Source organism: Arachis ipaensis, chromosome B6, assembly GCF_059453495.1.
Source record: "Arachis ipaensis isolate K30076 ecotype BB chromosome B6, ASM5945349v1, whole genome shotgun sequence".
Classification (NCBI taxonomy): domain Eukaryota; kingdom Viridiplantae; phylum Streptophyta; class Magnoliopsida; order Fabales; family Fabaceae; genus Arachis; species Arachis ipaensis.
In genome coordinates this window covers 4,785,245-4,797,609 of record NC_142441.1, presented here as the reverse complement: position 1 = coordinate 4,797,609, position 12,365 = coordinate 4,785,245, and positions in this window count along the sequence as shown.

The window sequence follows — 12,365 nt, the reverse complement described above, 5'->3', positions numbered from 1 at the left end:
TAATGACGCTGTTATGCCTAAACAATTACAGTTCAAACTAGGATTAACAAGTTTCCTTTTTTTATTCTTTTTGAAATAATCTTTTGCTTTAAGTGATGTACTAATTTTGTTTTTTTTTTAACTAACTAATTTTATATTTTTTATAAGGTAATTTAATTTAGTGTGGGTGAGTGAAAGCTCTTTAGTTCCATTGACTACCCTCTCCTTGTGTGTGTAATTTCATTTGTGCCATTACAGCTTTGCACAGTTTTCTTTTCTTTTTTTTTTTCTCCCTTCACTTGTAAAGTTCATATTTATAGCAAAAGATGTTATTGGTTAAAAATTAAAATACATCTAGGGTATGTTTGGAATTTTGGATGGAGTATTTTTCTTTTATGGAATTTTAAATGCTTTATTTATCTTTTAATTATAAAATTTGTCAATCTTGCATTCATAAAATTCACATAAAAATAATTTAGTTAATCTCTAAAATTACTTTTCTTCTCTTAATTATCCACCAAACACAATCTTAGGGATTTTTATCAGTATTTTATAAGGTGATTGATGTATAAACAAGTGTTAGACTGATATATTATTTAATATTAATTTCCTTTATCTATTGTGTTGTAAACTTCTACTACCAAATAGATTTTTTAACATAAAAATAAATAAAACTAGGCACATTTCTTTTTTCTTTTGTCTCTTCCACTGCTTAAAAAACATTTCTTTTTGAATGACAAAAGTTGTTAGAAAATATTATTCAATAATATACTTAAAATTAAAACAAGTTTCTTAATACATAAAAAATATTTTTTTGGGGGTCAAAAATGCACGTGATATTAATATATTATGATAAAGATCTAGATTCAATAAACGAGAAGATATTGTGTTTAATTTATTTGTTGTAAAAATATAGTACAAAAAACATTTCGGCAATTTTTATAGATCATTTTCCATTTTCTTTGATATTTTCCTTGTTTGTATCCAAATATTAAGACTAAAATCCGTGACCATCAATGACATATCTTCAAAAATATATTAAATATAATGTACTACTAATTTCACTCCAACTAGTAATAATGGGGAAAAAATGTTTTGAGAAAAATAATATTGTTTTAAAAAATTATTCTAAGCATGAATTTTTAAATAATGCATCATTGCCTAATTTTATAGCTAATCATAATCCTTACCTTGCCGGAACCTAAGTTTATGTCTTCATTGAAAAGTTAATATTGAAATAACTGAAATACTCAATCTTACTATGCATGTTATTAGAAAAAGACTACCCTTAAGACCTTCTAGAAGTTCACACGGAATAACTTTGTTTTTTAGTTTAATTTCTTGATTATTTAATTAATGATATAAACAATAAGTCACTTCAAATTCCAACTAAGTTCCCACAATGAGTGGATGAAGGATACAAATACAATGAAATTAAAGAGGTGTTGACTAAAAATGTATGGAATAAGAACATTCTCATCCATGGCTTGATCAAATGTGTTGACATTTTCAATAATTTAAACTTTTTATGATAATTAAGTTGATACTTTTTGTCATAGATTGAGCAATAGCTAGCCCCATTCATTTGATAATAACAATAATATTAATAAAAAAAATTTAGTTAATTTATGTCCTAAAAACACATATTAAGAATGTAATAATAAAAAAAATTTTAAATTTTTAATGTATTTAAAATATAAAAAAATAATCTTTTAATAATTTGTAATCAAATATTTTTTATAATACTTTAAAATATATTCTTAAAATATAAGTTAGTAAAACTCAAACAAAGGGGGTCAAAGTTTCTTTACTTCAATAAGAAGCTTCTTTAAGTTATTCTATCCAGGATTAAATACAAAATTACAGTGTACTTCTTTACTACTTATTACAAATAATGTTTTAATTGAATCACTAATTGAGTCATAACAGGTTGTTAGGTTGAAAATTATTAGTATTAATATTGATGAAAATGTTGTGTAATTAAAAAAAGTAGTCAAACTTGATAAAACTATAAAAGAATAAGAAAAGAAAAGATGAATAATTTTTATTAATTATTGATTGATTAAATTATATTGTAGTGAAGTGTAAACTATGAGGGTAAAACTAAATATATATATAAAGTATTGTCTTATGAAAGATAAAAATAAATAAAGATAAGATAAGAACAACTAAAGATAAGATAAAGAAAATATAATAAAGACTAAAATTGTAATTGAATTTATGTATTCTGTTGGGCTGAATTTGTGGGTCACGAAACTTCTTTATTGTTGTCAGGGGCTAAGGTAGAAGAGTAGTTTAATACGCCCCCGCAAGCTGGTGGATGGAAGATGTCCATAATTCACAGTTTGGATAAGTTCCGATGAAATTGTTGAGCGTCTGACGTGGTAACGCGGAGGAAGATGCGTGCGGCGGAGATTGAGCTGCCGACAGCAAAAATATAAAAGGAGATGTTGTGCTTGAGCAGCGATCTTAATACAAAGTGCGTAGAGCATGATAAAATTGATCTTCAGAGGGCGCATAGAGCGCAATAAGAGTGGTCTTCAAAGGGCGCGTAGAGCGCGATAATAAAAAAATGGTGTGTGGAGCGCAATAAGAGTGCAGATGAAACTGCTAAAACAGATGTAGATTGAACTGCTAAAACAGAATGCAGACATGACTGGCGAAACAGAATGGAGAATGCAGACGTAACTGCCAGAAGAAAGTGCAGATGGAACTGCCGGAAGAAAGGAGGCGCAGACAGAATTGCTGGTAAAGACCGGGGTAACCAAAACTGAGTTAGGATTTTCACTTGTATGCATGTAATAAGGATTAGTTGGATCTTGAACTAAATTGGAAGATTCATTATTCATTGTGGGATGGGATTGAAAAGAAACATGGTGATTTCTCACTAAAAAGACGATAGTTTATATATCCTCCTCAAGGAGGATACCATGGCTCTGATACCATGATAAAATTGTGAAAGAATAGGAAAAAAAAGATGAAGAACTATTATTGATTGTTGATTGATTGAATTGTATTGTAGTGAACTGTAAACTATGAGGGTAAAACTAAATATATATAGAGCATTGTCCTATGAAAGATAAAAGCACTTGTTTGTTTCTTCTTTCCGTAATCAAACCTACCAAAGATCGAGTCTTGAAACCCTTGTTCACTCGAAACATCAACAACCAAGCTTTTCAATGGCAGAGGCAAAGGTTGCCCCAAGAAAGAGACTCATAATTAAGCTTCGTTTGTCGCGTTCAAGAACAGTGTCATCTGAAGAGTGCAAACTAAAGGATGATATTGATACCGAAAAGCGTGGAGAAGAGGAAGAAAGATCAGTATTGTAGCACTACTGAATACTCGTGTAATGTAGTGGGAAAGAGCGATGCAGAAGGTTCTAGAACCTTGTTAACGGATGCACAATGCAAACAGAAGAAGGAGATGATGGTGCTGATTCTCGCGGAGGCAGAAAGAGACGAAAGTTGGTAACTTCTGAAGTTTCTATTTCGACAAAATCTTCTGCGCAAGAACACCACAATGCATGTTCAAGAATCCCAAGAACCGGTTCTAAGGTGCTTGACTCAAAGAACAAGAAGAAGGAAGAGGAAGAACATCATAATGCATGTTCAAGAATCCCAAGAACCGGTTCTAAGGTGCTTCACTCGAAGAATAAAAAGGAGGAAGAGGAAGAACACCACAATTCATGTTCAAGAATCCCAAGAACCGGTTCTATGGTGCTTCACTCGAAGAACAAGAAGGAGGAAGAGGAAGAACACCACAATGCATGTTCAAGAATCCCAAGAACCGGTTCTAAGGTGCTTAACTCCAAGAATACGAAGAAGGAAGAGGAGATGGAGGTTTTTCTGAACGAGCAGAGAATGGATCGTTATCAAAAGATACAGTGTTGGATGATCTTGAAGCGCTTCATGGTTGGAAGAGATGGCTGGGCTTTCAATAAGACCCTGGATCCCAAGAAGTTAGGGATTCTTGGTAACAACTGTGAGAGTGTATTGTTGATGAAGCCAATTGGGTTTGAGGAAATAGAGTTAAAGCAGCACAAATTCGTGTATTCAGGGCCTAATGAGTTTGCAGACGATATGAGACTTTTGTTCTCTTATGGATTCATGTACCCTCAAAGGGATCAGATTCATAGAGTTGCAAGGAAATTCAATGAGAGCTTTGAAATTACTTGGAAGGCTTTGACGGAAAAGTGGTCAACTGAAGAGAGGAAAAGGAACAAGATCTTCAAAAGGGGAACAACGAATAATAAAACGGTGCACCAAAAATTTTGGTACAAAGCTCTAATACCATGATAAAATTGTGAAAGAATAGGAAATAAAAAGATGAAGAAATTTTATTGATTGTTGATTGATTGAATTGTGTTGTAGTGAAGTGTAAACTACAAGGGTAAAACTAAATATATATAGAGCATTGTCCTATGAAAGATAAAAGCACTTGTTTGTTTCTTCTTTCCGTAATCAAACCTACCAAAGATCGAGTCTTGAAACCCTTGTTCACTCGAAACATCAACCAAGCTTTTCAATGGCAGAGGCAGAGGTTGCCCCAAGAAAGAGACTCATAATTAAGATTCTTTTGCCGCGTTCAAGAATAGTGTCATCTGAAGAGTGCAAACTAAAGGATGATTTTGATACTGAAAAGCGTGGACCAGAATTTATGGCTTCTGATTCATGCGGCGAGAAGAGGAAGAAAGATCAGTATTGCAGCACTACTGAATACTCGTATAATGTAGTGGGAAAGAGCGATGCATAAGGTTCTAGAACTTGTTAACGGATGCACAGTGCAAAGAGAAGAAGGAGATGATGGTGCTGATTCTCGCGGAGGCGGAAAGAGACGAAATTTGGCAACTTCTGAAGTTTCTGTTTCCACAAAATCTTCTGTGCAAGAACACCACAGTGGATGTTCAAGAATGCCAAGAACCGGTTCTATGGTGCTTCACTCTAAGAACAAGAAGCAGGTAGAGGAAGAACACCACAATGCATGTTCAAGAATTCCAAGAACCAGTTCTAAGGTGCTTGACTCCAAGAACACGAAGAAGGAAGAGGAGATGGAGGTTGTTCTGAACGAGCATAGAATGGATCGTTATCAAAAGATACAGTGTTGGATGATCTTGAAGCGCTTCATGGTTGGAAGAGATGGCTGGGCTTTCAATAAGACAATGGATCCCAAGAAGTTAGGGATTCTTGGTAACAACTCTGAGAGTGTGTTGTTGATGAAGCCAATTGGGTTTGAGGAAATAGAGTCAAAGCAGCACAAATTCGTGTATTCAAGGCCTGATGAGTTTGCAAACGATATGAGACTTTTGTTCTCTTATGGATTCATGTACCCTCAAATGGATCAGATTCATAGAGTTGCAGGGAAATTCAATGAGAGCTTTGAAATTACTTGGAAGGCTTTGACGGAAAAGTGGTCAACTGAAGAGAGGAAAAGAAACAAGATCTTCAAAAGGGGAAGAACGAATATTAAAGCGGTGCACCAAAAGTTTTGGTACAAAGCTCTGATGCCATGATAAAATTGTGAAAGAATAGGAAAAGAAAAGATGAAGAACTTTTATTGATTGTTGATTGATTTAATTGTATTGTAGTGAAGTGTAAACTATGAGGGTAAAATTAAATATAAATAGAGCATTGTCCTATGAAATATAAAAGCACTTGTTTTTTCTTCTTTCCGTAATTAAACCTACCAAGGATCGAGTCTTGAAATCCTTGTTCACTCGAAATATCAACAACCAAGCTTTTCAATCGCAGAGACAGAGGTTGCCCCAAGAAAGAGACTTATAATTAAGCTTCATTTGCCGCGTTCAAGAACAGTGTCATCTGAAGAGTGCAAACTAAAGGATGATGTTGATACTGAAAAGCGTGGACCAGAATTTATGGCTTCTGATTCATGCGGCGAGAAGAGGAAGAAAGATCAGTATTGCAGCACTAGTGAATACTCGTGTAATGTAGTGGGAAAGAGCGATGCAGAAGGTTCTAGAACCTTGTTAACGGATGCACAGTGCAAACAAAAGAAAGAGATGATGGTGCTGATTCTCACAGAGGCGGAAAGAGATGAAAGTTGGCAACTTCTGAAGTTTCTGTTTCCCCAAAATTTTCTATGCAAGAACACCACAGTGCATGTTCAAGAATCTCAAGAACCGGCTCTAAGGTGCTTGACTCAAAGAAAAAGAAGAAGGAAGAGGAAGAACATCACAATGCATGTTCAAGAATCCCAAGAACCGATTCTAAGGTGCTTCACTCGAAGAATAATAAGGAGGAAGAGGAAGAACTCCACAATGCATGTTCAAGAATCCCGAGAACCGGTTCTATGGTGCTTCACTCGAAGAATAATAAGGAGGAAGAGAAAGAACTCCACAATGCATGTTCAAGAATCCCGAGAACCGGTTCTATGGTGCTTCCCTCGAAGAACAAGTAGGAGGAAGAGGAAGAACACCACAATGCATGTTCAAGAATCCCAAGAACCGGTTCTAAGGTGCTTGACTCCAAGAACACGAAGAAGGAAGAGGAGATGGAGGTTGTTCTGAACGAGCATAGAATGGATCGTTATCAAAAGATACAGTGTTGGATGATCTTGAAGCGCTTTATGGTTGGAAGAGATGGCTGAGCTTTCAATAAGACAATAGATCCCAAGAAGTTAGGGATTCTTGGTAACAACTGTCAGAGTGCGTTGTTGATGAAGCCAATTGAGTTTGAGAAAATATAGTCAAAGCAGCACAAATTCGTGTATTCAGGGCCTGATGAGTTTGCAAACGATATAAGGCTTTTGTTCTCTTATGAATTCATGTACCCTCAAAGGGATCAGATTCATAGAGCTGCAAGGAAATTCAATGAGAGCTTTGAAATTAGTTAGAAGGCTTTGGCGGAAAAGTGGTCAACTGAAGAGAGGAAAAGGAATAAGATCTTCAAAAGGGGAAGAATGAATAATAAAGCGGTGCACCAAAAATTTTAGTACAAAGCTCTGATACCATGACAAAATTGTGAAATAATAGGAAAAGAAATGATGAAGAACTTTTATTGATTGTTGATTGATTAAATTGTATTGTAGTGAAGTGTAAACTATGAGGGTAAAACTAAATATATATATAGAGCATTGTCTTATGAAAGATAAAAGTACTTGTTTGTTTCTTCTTTCGGTAATTAAACCTACCAAAGATCGAGTCTTGAAACCCTTGTTCACTCGAAACATTAACAACCAAGCTTTTCAATGGAAGAGGCAGAGGTTGCCCCAAGAAATAGACTCATAATTAAGCTTCGTTTGCCGCGTTCAAGAACAGTGTCATCCGAAGAGTGCAAACTAAAGGATGATGTTGATACTGAAAAGCGTGGACCAGAATTTATGGCTTCTGATTCATGCGGCGAGAAGAGGAAGAAAGATCAGTATTGCAGCACTACTGAATACTCGTGTAATGTAGTAGGAAAGAGCGATGCAGAAGGTTCTAGAACCTTGTTAACGGATGCACAGCGCAAACAGAAGAAGGAGATGATAGTGCTGAGTCTCGCGGAGGCGGAAAGAGACAAAAGTTGGCAACTTCTGAAGTTTCTGTTTTCACAAAATCTTCTGTGCAAGAACACCAAAATCCATGTTCAAGAATCCCAAGAACCGGTTCTAAAGTGCTTGACTCAAAGAACAAGAAGAAGGAAGAGGAAGAACATCACAATGCATGTTCAAAAATCCCAAGGACCGGTTCTAAGGTGCTTCACTCGAAGAATAATAAGGAGGAAGAGGAAGAACACCACAATGCATGTTCAAGAATTCCAAGAACCGGTTATAATGTGATTGAATCCAAGAACACGAAGAAGGAAGAGGAGATGGATGTTGTTCTGAACGAGCAGAGAATGGATCGTTATCAAAAGATACAGTGTTGGATGATCTTAAAGCGCTTCATGGTTGGAAGAGATGGCTGAGCTTTCAATAAGACTCTGGATCCCAAGAAGTTAGGGATTCTTGGTAACAACTGTGAGAATGTGATGTTGATGAAGCCAATTGGGTTTGAGAAAATAGAGTCAAAGCAGCACAAATTCGTGTATTCAAGGCCTGATGAGTTTGCAAACGATATGAGGCTTTTGTTCTCTTATGGATTCATGTACCCTCAAAGGGATCAGATTCATAGAGTTGCAAGGAAATTCAATGAGAGATTTGAAATTACTTGGAAGGTTTTGACGGAAAAGTGGTCAACTAAAGGGAGGAAAAGGAACAAGATCTTCAAAAGGGGAAGAACGAATAATAAAGCAGTGCACCCAAAATTTTAGTACAAAGCTCTGATAACATGATAAAATTATGAAAGAATAGGAAAAGAAAAGATGAAGAACTTTTATTGATTGTTGATTGATTGAATTGTATTGTAGTGAAGTGTAAACTATGAGGGTAAAACTAAATATATATAGAGCATTGTCCTATGAAAGATAAAAGCACTTGTTTGTTTCTTCTTTCCCTAATTAAACCTACCAAAGATCGAGTCTTGAAACCCTCGTTCACTCGAAACATCAACAACCAAGCTTTTCAATGGCTGAGGCAGAGGTTGCCCCAAGAAAGAGACTCATAATTAAGCTTCATTTGTCGCGTTCAAGAACAGTGTCATCTGAAGAGTGCACACTAAAAAAGCGTAGACCAGAATTTATGGCTTCTGATTCATGCAGCGAGAAAAGGAAGAAAGATCAGTATTGCAGCACTACTGAATACTCGTGTAATGTAGTGGAAAAGAGTGATGCAGAAGGTTCTAGAACCTTGTTAACGGATGCACAGTGCAAACAGAAGAAGGAGATGATGGTGCTGATTCTCACGGAGGCGGAAAGAGACGAAAGTTGGCAACTTCTGAAGTTTCAGTTTCCACAAAATCTTCTGTGCAAGAACACCACAATGCATGTTCAAGAATCCCAAGAACCGGTTCTAAATTGCTTGACTCAAAGAACAAGACGAAGGAAGAGGAAGAACATCACAATTCATGTTCAAGAATCCCAAGAACCGGTTCTAAGGTGCTTCACTCGAAGAATAATAAGGAGGAAGAGGAAGAACACCGCAATGCATGTTCAAGAATCCCAAGAATCGGTTCTATGGTGCTTCACTCGAAGAACAAGAAGGAGGAAGAGGAAGAACACCACAATGCATGTTCAAGAATCCCAAGAACCGGTTCTAAGGTGCTTGACTCTAAGCACACGAAGAAGGAAGAGGAGATGGAGGTTGTTCTGAATGAGCAGAGAATGGATCGTTATCAAAAGATACAGTGTTGGATGATCTTGAAACGCTTCATAGTTGGAAGAGATGGCTGGGCTTTCAATAAGACTCTGGATCTCAAGAAGTTAGGGATTGTTGGTAACAACTGTGAGAGTGTGTTGTTGATGAAGCCAATTGGGTTTGAGGAAATAGAGTCAAAGCAGCACAAATTCAGTTATTCAGGGCCTGATGAGTTTGCAAACGATATGAGGCTTTTGTTCTGTTATGAACTCATGTACCCTGAAAGGGATCAGATTCATAGAGTTGCAAGGAAATTCAATGAGAGCTTTGAAATTACTTGGAAGGCTTTGATGGAAAAGTGGTCAACTGAAGAGAGGAAAAGGAACAAGATCTTCAAAAGGGGAAGAACGAATAATAAAGTGGTGCACCAAAAATTTTAGTACAAAGCTCTGATACCATGATAAAATTGTGAAAGAATAGGAAAAGGAAAGATGAATAACTTTTATTGATTGTTGATTGATTGAATTGTATTGTAGTGAAGTGTAAACTATGAGGGTAAAACTATATATATATATATATATATATAGCATTGTCCTAAGAAAGATAAAAGCACTTGTTTGTTTCTTCTTTCCGTAATTAAACCTACCAAAGATCGAGTCTTGAAACCCTCGTTCACTCGAAACATCAACAACCAAGGTTTTCAATGGGAGAGGCAGAGGTTGCCCCAAGAAAGAGACTCATAATTAAGCTTCGTTTGCCGCATTCAAGAACATTGTCATCTGAAGAGTGCAAACTAAAGGATGATGTTGATACTGAAAAGCGTGGACCAGAATTTATGGCTTCTGATTCATGCGGCGAGAAGAGGAAGAAAGATCAGTATTGCAGCACTACTGAATACTCGTGTAATGTAGTGGGAAAGAGCGATGCATAAGGTTCTAAAACCTTGTTATCGGATGCATAGTGCAAACAGAAGAAGGAGATGATGGTGCTGATTCTCGCAAAGGTGGAAAGAGACGAAAGTTGGCAACTTCTGAAGTTTCTGTTTTCACAAAATCTTCTGTGCAAGAACACCACAATGCATGTTCAAGAATCCCAAGAACCGGTTCTACGGTGCTTGACTCAAAGAACAAGAAGGAGGAAGAGAAAGAACACCACAATGCATGTTCAAAAATCCCAAGAACCGGTTCTAAGGTACTTCACTCGAAGAATAATAATGAGGAAGAGGAAGAACACCACAATGCATGTTCAAGAATCCCAAGAACCGGTTCTATGGTGCTTCACTCGAAGAACAAGAAGAGAAAGAGGAAGAACACCACAATGCATGTTCAAGAATCCCAAGAACCGGTTCTAAGGTGCTTGACTCCAAGAACACGAAGAAGGAGGAGGAGATGAAGGTTGTTCTGAACGAGCATAGAATGGATCGTTATCAAAAGATACAGTGTTGGATGATCTTGAAGCGCTTCATGGTTGGAAGAGATGGCTGGGCTTTCAATAAGACTCTTTATTCCAAGAAATTAGGGATTCTTGGTAACAACTGTGAGAGTGTGTTGTTGATGAAGCCAATTGGGTTTGAGGAAATAGAGTAAAAGCAGCACAAATTCGTGTATTCAGGGCCTGATGAGTTTTCAAAACGATATGAGACTTTTGTTCTCTTATGGATTCATGTACCCTCAAAGGATTAGATTCATAGAGTTGCAAGGAAATTCAATGAGAGCTTTGAAATTACTTGGAAGGCTTTGACGGAAAAGTGGTCAACTAAAGGGAGGAAAAGGAACAAGATCTTCAAAAGGGAAAGTACGAATAATAAAGCGGTGCACCCAAAATTTTAGTACAAATCTCTGATACCATGATAAAATTGTGAAAGAATAGGAAAAGAAAAGATGAAGAACTTTTATTGATTGTTGATTGATTGAATTGTATTGTAGTGAAGTGTAAACTATGAGGGTAAAACTAAATATATATAGAGTATTGTCCTATGAAAGATAAAAGCACTTATTTGTTTCTTCTTTCCGTAATTAAACCTACCAAAGATCGAGTCTTGAAACCCTTGTTCACTCGAAACATCAACAACCAAGCTTTTCAATGGCAGAGGCAGAGGTTGCCCCAAGAAAGAGACTCATAATTAAGCTTCGTTTGCCGTGTTCAAGAACAGTGTCATCTGAAGAGTGCAAGCTAAAGGATGATGTTGATACTGAAAAGCGTGGACCAGAATTTATTGCTTCTGATTCATGCGGCGAGAAAAGGAAGAAAGATCAGTATTGCAGCACTACTGAATACTCGTGTAATGTAGTAGGAAAGAGCGATGCAGAAGGTTCTAGAACCTTGTTAACGGATGCACAGTGCAAATAGAAGAAGGAGATGATGGTGCTGAGTCTCGCGGAGGCGGAAAGAGACAAAAGTTGGCAACTTCTGAAGTTTCAGTTTCCACAAAATCTTCTATGCAAGAACACCGCAATGCATGTTCAAGAATCCCAAGAACTGGTTCTAAGGTGCTTGACTCAAAGAACAAGACGAAGGAAGAGGAAGAACATCACAATTCATGTTCAAGAATCCCAAGAACCGGTTCTAAGGTACTTCACTCGAAGAATAATAAGGAGGAAGAGGAAGAACACCACAATGCATGTTCAAGAATCCCAATAATCGGTTCTATGGTGCTTCACTCGAAGAACAAGAAGGAGGAAGAGGAAGAACACCACAATGCATGTTCAAGAATCCCAAGAACCGGTTCTAAGGTGCTTGACTCCAAGAACACGAAGAAGGAGGAGGAGATGGAAGTTGTTCTGAACGAGCATATAATGGATCGTTATCAAAAGATACAGTGTCGGATGATCTTGAAGAGCTTCATGGTTGGAAGAGATGGCTGAGCTTTCAATAAGACTCTGGATCCCAAGAAGTTAGGGATTCTTGGTAACAACTGTGAGAGTGTGTTGTTGAAGAAGCCAATTGGGTTTGAGGAAATAGAGTCAAAGCAGCACAAATTCAGTTATTCAAGGCCTGATGAGTTTGCAAACGATATGAGACTTTTGTTCTCTTATGGACTCATGTACCCTCAAAAGGATCAGATTCATAGAGTTGCAAGGAAATTCAATGAGAGCTTTGAAATTACTTGGAAAGCTTTGATGGAAAAGTGGTCAACTGAAAAGAGGAAAAGGAACAAGATCTTCAAAAGGAGAAGAACGAATAATAAAGCGATGCACCAAAAATTTTAGTACAAA